Source organism: Oxyura jamaicensis, chromosome 1 (genome assembly GCF_011077185.1).
Source record: "Oxyura jamaicensis isolate SHBP4307 breed ruddy duck chromosome 1, BPBGC_Ojam_1.0, whole genome shotgun sequence".
Taxonomy (NCBI): Eukaryota; Metazoa; Chordata; class Aves; order Anseriformes; family Anatidae; genus Oxyura; species Oxyura jamaicensis.
In genome coordinates, this window is record NC_048893.1 from 145,455,131 (window position 1) to 145,462,251 (window position 7,121).

A 7,121-nucleotide genomic window follows, 5' to 3' on the forward strand; every position below is an offset into this window, starting at 1 on the left:
CCATGTTCAAACATTTACCAAAGGCCCAAAAGTCTTATGATGTCCCTGAACAGAACTGGTTGAGGGAGTACACTATGCTGAAGGATGAATCATGACAGAATTCACAATTCTGGTACAAAATATATATTTTGTTCCAGTTTTACCCAGCCCTCCCTGTGTAAGCTATGTAATCAAATTCTGCATCATCTACTTCCAGAATTTTTGTAAGTAGTATAGAAATAATAGGAGTGATCAAATGACAATAAAGATCTTGAAATGTTACGAACAAGAGACATTGCTATGTTGCATTTTGAGCTTCAGAAGGATTTTCCTGTACTAGATCTCCAGAGATACTCTTTATAAAGTCTGTTAGTATACTCAGACTAAGAGTTACTGGTAGTTTAAAAAACTCTGACAAAATATTTTTGTCAAAAATAAAGTTTTGAGAAAACAGAGATTACAGCCTCACCATGCTCCCAAACATTTTATTTTCAGTTCTAGAAATTAAACCTGAAAGCAACAATAAGTTTCTCTTTGTTTGTTGTTGTTGTTTTAAAGGAAAATATGAAGACATTTTATTAGGAAAAAAAAAAAAATCTAAACAGAAAAAAAAATAAGTCCCTCTTTTATGAAGTTATGGGAGGGCATCAGAAAGTCTGTGGAAATGCAGTCAGTCTGTGCCAGGTGTATAACACTGCCATCCAAAGGCTGAAGGAAACATTTGTGGGAATATAGTTAATACCAGTCAGTTCAGAAACTTCTAATGTACACATTTTAAAATCTATTGTCTCTCAATACCACGTGTGCTTACCTTGGAGGTGAAAGGCCAGGGGATAATCTGCTGTACTGTGTCCTGATTTGAGTTTCTGAAAACATCTTAAAGTCTTGACAGGATTATCTCTGTTTAGCCCTAACTCTTCCCCATGAAGAACACTTCTTTGAAGAGACCTTAGGAAAACTCATGTGATGAGGCCAGTGAAGCTTCCTTGGATCTTAGGTGTTTGCTGAAAAAGAGCTGGGCTTGCTATTAAGTTATATTACATCAACATGTATTGGTAGCAATGATGGAACAAGTCCTATATTAATATTCATATAAATCATCACTGAACAAATACAGCTGTGTTATACAAACCATAAATGTGCCCCATGTTATGTTATTTCTAAGTCTATTATTTCTAGTAAGTAGATGGTTAGGCAGGTACATAAGTAATGCCATTCCCTTCCAATCCCTTCCCATATCCAATTTATAGTTGTATTCCTTAGTTTTCCTGTCACAGAAACAATTGCTGACACAGCATTTTTAAAGAAAAAGCTTTAGAAAAGCTTTTACTGAATAAATAAAATAAATAAATTATTTAAAGAAGTTCTTTTGTGTTGGTAAAACTTTACAGTAAACTCTTTCACTGCAAAATACAATATAGTAGTAGGTCTATCACAAGAACTATGCATTCGATACATACATGAATGTTTTCTATTTGGTTACAAGAGTTCAGTTTGTTTACAAAAAGGGACAATGGATTTAGCACTGGCAGTTTTGTCCCTGCAACCCATAAAATAATTGCACTTCTCCTGCTGTCCCTTCAGTGTTTCAGATAAACAATTTCTATTGATAAGGCTTTCTGTTTGGATGGGCTGTTTGCATTAAAAGGGGAAATAACTGTCAAAGAAGTCTTCTTAACAGATAGCCAAAACTAAAAAAAAAAAAAAAAAAAAAAAAAAAATCTTATCATGGATTAAACTTTGTATCACTTTGTCTGAAGTAAAGAGAAGATAATAGGAGACATGGGGATATATGCAATGAAGAGAAACAATACAGTGTTTCTTAGAGGTTAATCCAGGTCTGCCACTGAATACAACTAAGTTAATCCGATCAGAAGAGGCTTTAGGCTAAATTCTAGGGGAAAACTTGTCACTTTATGATTCAGTTGTAGTAAATGAAAGCCTATGTTTACAAAGAAGATTTTGGATCTGGGATCCATTGGGGCAGAAGTTACCTCCTTTCTTGTTTGATTTCTTCCTTGTTCAACACGCCAGGGGTCTTGTAGCCTGATAAATGATTTTTCAAAGATCTTCATTGTTACCTTCTTTTGTCTTTCTGGAAAAGAACAAGTGTTACAAAAAACATACTTAAGAAATCACACAACTTTGACCAAAGGGCAAGAAGTCTTTGATGGTAAGGACTTTGCAGTTTGCTTGTCAAATTTTTTTGGTTATCTCTACACCTGAATACAAAATATAATGATGACTTCTCATAATTTGAAAATTATACATTTTTCAGATTCAGGTTTTATTGATTCACCCAAATGAAAATGTAGTAAATAAATATATTATTTTACAGCATTTATTAGTTACTATGAAGAGGAATTCTAAAGTAAAAGTAAAGGCTAAAAATTATATATTTAAAATTTCCTATGATCATGTTATTAGGGATTCTTCAATAGTACTTTAAATTCTATATAAAATCTTTAAAGAATCATCAGAAAGAATGTTACACAGACCAAAATACAAAACTTCATTTGTGACACTTTAATTGAGAAAAAATTTAAGAGTTATTAGTCTAAAAATAGATTTTTGTTCTTTTCCAATAAAGCATTATTATTTTCCAAGAATATTTTTTATCCTGTACATAACTAACAAAAATAAAAGACTGAGACTTCACTGACTCATACAACATAAGATTTGGAGAATGAAATCTCTGCTTTTTAAGAAAGCTGGAAAAGTGGACAGGAATTCAAAAGAATAAATGCTACCTTTGGTTATTCTAAATATAACTAAATATACATATTTGAGTGACATTATTTTCAAGTTAGACGGTAACTATCACATATACGGACACATATATTCTTTAGTATCTCTTTTGAATACACAAGTGTCAAAGGAAACTTGGTAATTATAAGGTATGATTTCATCTTCTACAACATAAAAACAATTATTTTAAGAACTTAAAATCTAAGGAGAATGTTTTATAATATTTAGAACAATAACAGTATTGAAGTATGTATTAAAATGTAAGGAAAGAAATATCAGTATTGACCTTGCTTCTGTGTAAGTGGTTGGGACATTTTCTCTTGTCAGAAGTTGGAACAACTTTTTCTTTACAACGAGTTGTAGTTTACATCACTCTCTTTATGGAAAAAAAGCACGTCAAACTCACTGGCAGGAATTTCTCTAATACAGCAAGAAGTGACACCTTCTTCTGACACCCATATATCACTGATGCAGGTAGTCTTCATCCCCTCAGCTCATGAATCCTCATCTTTGGGACCAGGACAGACAATAATGAGTGAGGACTATAGCCTGAATATGACTGTACTGTTTCTCATAGTGATAGAAATTCCCTTTTTTCTGGAACAGCTGAATAAATTTCCTGAACTGTGCTTTCAGCCCATTAGTAAATGAGACACCAGGCATGGACATTAATGTTGATATGATCTCTAAACAGAAAGGTAGCAAACTGAACTATATCAAGCTCTTTAAATAACTCACCAGAGTAAAAAGATATGCTGTAAGGCAGATAACAAAGAGACAAAAGGCTGATATGTCTTTAGCTTCAGCCGGAAGTTCATAGTTCAAGAGCCCTGTAGAATGGGGTGGGGGAAGGGAAGTAGGAACATATTACTGGCCTGTTGAGAAGATCAGTTGCTAAAGCTGTATAATTATATGTAGGTATATATATCTGCTTTTTCACTCATTTATCTACCAAATTTTCAAAAAAAAGACAAGGTGTCACTGTATCTGCAATTGCATCAGGTCTTTTTTCTTGCATGTGACTGAAGTAAACGTACTAAATTACCTTTTGAATCAATAGTTGATCGATTGCTTCAGTGTTGATTATGTGCTCCATTTAACTCTGTGCTCAGATAGCTAATTCTGACCTTTTCTTAGGTGCTTACTTACCACTTTTACTTGATAGATATATGCTCATGTGACCAACTTGACCAGATAAGTGAGGTCTGGTAATTCCACTAGGCAATTATGGGAGGTTAAACTTTCTTCTGCCATTAGAACAACATCTAAATCATTTTGGAAATTGTTATCTGTTCCTCAACTGTAAGATGAAGACAATGTTAAAAAAAAAAAAAAAAAAAAAAACACTGTAGGGTTGAGGATGTAAAAAATATTGAGACATTCAGAGCCTTTATTGAAGGCTGCAACATTGTCATAGATTCACTGCTATTATGTGACCATGTTATTTCACTGCATCTGATTACTTGTAACTCCAGTGTCCATACAGTAGTGGAAGCAACTGAAAGAAAAAGATAAAACAAAACAAATAAAACCTCACACATGAAATTTGTTCACATGCCAGAAACATGAAAGGAATTTTCAATAACAACCATGGGTAAAATGTAGATTGTTGTACAGGCAGTTTTCCCATTTTTTCTCTTTTTTACTATCTTCTCCAGCTGTTCATGATTTTTCCATCTATACAGTAACTTCTGTAATTACTATTTCTAGAAACTGTGTATGGGGAGAATAGCCATGGTATGGTCAGAGGTGTGATTGGTTGTCTTCCAAGATAGAGTCAGTGGTGTCTAGAGAAATGGATTTGAAGAATGAAGTGAGAGAGAATGAGTTGGCAGAAGGGACAAAAGAACTGCATGTAGCGGCATCACGTCAATGGTACATGCTAACTGTGTTGTTATGGGACTTACAGTCTTGCAGCCAGACCAAGTGAGAAAACACAGAGTGCCATTTTGACGTAATAGCCACAACAGGTAAATAGCAAAGCCAAGGAAAAGGAAAAGACTGCATGCGAAATAGCTACAGAAAACAGGAAAAATTCAACATGTACTTTAATGTGTTCTTATTTGCCAATAAAAGATATAATCTGTGGCCCTAGAAAACTTCTAGTTTAAGATTGTCTATCATATCTCATGACCCTAAGACTTCTCGTGCTCTTAGATGGTTTCTGCTGGTGCCCAAGAGAGGACACTATGCTGGGACAGCAGTGGACATTAGGGCTAGGTGATGGTGGATCTGCTAGTCAACTCAGGACAGAAAAGTGTCCAGGATTAAGAACACATGCTGATGGTAAGGAACACAATTTGCAGACTTTGATCCCAGAAGACAGGTGATATTTAGAAAGATCATCCAATTACTTGGTGTCTCAGGCAGCTTTGTCCCAGCCATTTGAAATCATGCCTAGAAGAATCATCCAGAAAGAAACGAGCTAGTTTCTAAAGTGAATACTGGTTTCTGTAGTGAGACAGCCAAAGACAGGACAGATAAAAGAGGTATAATTTTATAGAATTCATGAAGCTTACTAGAATACCTAGAAACCTAGATCATGTCACCTGAAAAGAAGTCTTATCCTTCTTGAGGGATAAGGTAGACAAGGTAAAGGCAAAACTTTAATATCAGCTCTCTTTCCACTCCCTCCCAAAATGAGTTTCTCTTAGAGGACTCAGTTAATTTTCATCAAAATTGTGCTCATGTGCTTGCCAGTACGTAGGCAATATGGACAGCCAATGATCTGAGTGTGAACTAGAGTATGAGCTAACATAAACAAACTCATACCCCTATGAATCCTAATTGTCTACAGTATCAATAATGGACTGACCAGATACTATACTGTCTATTGAACACCTTCATCACCAAACATCTCCTCCAGGAAGATGGCCAGTAACACATGACCTCCTAGAAAAGAAGATGACCAAGTATACCATGGTATTCAAAGGGGAAAATAACACCTTTAAATACGTTTCAGTATTTCATACAAAGCCATTGGATTGATTCCTCAATGCATGACATTTTGGTAAAGAGATTTACAGATGTGCATAAAAGGGGACATAGATAGCAAAATGAGTGAAAATTGTAAAGTTTTGCATTAACTTCACTGACAAATAAACAATCCTGTGTAATCTGAGGCAGAGCAGAATCATGTCCCTAGAGGTCTGAAAGATCCCAAGGTAGTCTCTGAAAGTACTAACAGTATGAAATATATTTTGCTTATGGCTTTCGAGAAGTCATTGATAGGAACTTAAAAAAAAGAAATGCTTTTATAAATTCTGGCATACAGAGAGATGTTTATCTGTCACAGTCTCCACTATCTCTAGGATTAGACTTCATCATAAAGAGTTTTTCTGGCTGAGGTATATGACTGTTACACACAAAAAGAAAAAAAAAAAAAAAAAAAAAAGAAAAAAAAAAAAAAAAAAAAGGCTTGATTCTCTTTTCCCTGCTAACTACTGAATGGCAGAGAAATTATGCCCGTTTTGCATTAGCATATACTAAGGCTAAATCAGCCAAAGACTTCTCATCCAACCAAGATTCAAACAGCAGGAAGAAAAAAAAAAAAAAAAAAAAAAAAAGTGCAGGTATAGAGCAAATTAGTTATGTTTTGTTTTGTTTCATTTTGTTTTGTTTTGTTTTATAGCAATGGATGATTGAGCAAACCAAAAGCTGTGATGGGCAGAGTTGAAATGGAAAAGGACAGTAAAGTTAAGATGAGTTAAAAGCTCTTTTTGACCCTATCCTTAACACCAACTCCCTAAATGCTTCCCTGTGAACTTTTTGTGTTGCATTCAGCTTACTGAAAAAGGGGATAGAGAGGCCAAGCCAAGGATCTATCCCGCTTCACTGAGTAAAGCTAGCCTACCAGGGAAGGTGATGGGTTAGAAGTTAATACAAATGACAGTTCCAAGACAAAGTTAGCCAGTGCCTTCCTGTAGAGCCCTGTAGCAAGAAGGGGACCCCCTGCCAACTCCACTTCTTTACATTTCCTTTTGCTTTCCTTCCCCTTATCTGGAGGTCCTGCCATGCCAGACCAGGGGATCCTTATTAAAATACAATCTGCTGTCACTAATAGAAGTGAGCAAAGCCTCATTAGCACAAGGGTTAGAAGAGGACTAGCTCTAATTACAGCTCACTTAGAAGAGACAATCAAATGAATAGATAAACCCTTCAAGAGATAAGTCTTTTTTTTTTTCTTGCATTTGGACAAGAGTGGATTTCTTTTATATACTCTTTCAAAAGGAAGCAAATTCATCTCAGTTCTATTGACAGGGGTTTTTTGTGTTTTTTGTTTTGTTTTGTTTTGTTTTGTTTTTTTCCCACTGAAATACTTTCATCAGATATTTTCTGCTAGAAAACATTTAAGTTCGCTGGGTGGGTGGCTAAGGGGCTGCTTGTGTTATTTG

General features: G+C 35.0%; 1 long non-coding RNA gene across 1 annotated transcript; it reads right to left on the reverse strand.

Moving 5' to 3' along the window:
- Window positions 1–1,352: 1,352 nt before the first annotated feature.
- Window positions 1,353–6,102, reverse strand: LOC118178790. The gene is made up of 3 exons (XR_004756291.1): window positions 3,773–6,102; window positions 3,466–3,557; window positions 1,353–2,074 (listed from the first exon to the last, which is right to left on the reverse strand). It is a non-coding gene; the product is annotated as an uncharacterized LOC118178790 (long non-coding RNA).
- Window positions 6,103–7,121: the final 1,019 nt, after the last annotated feature.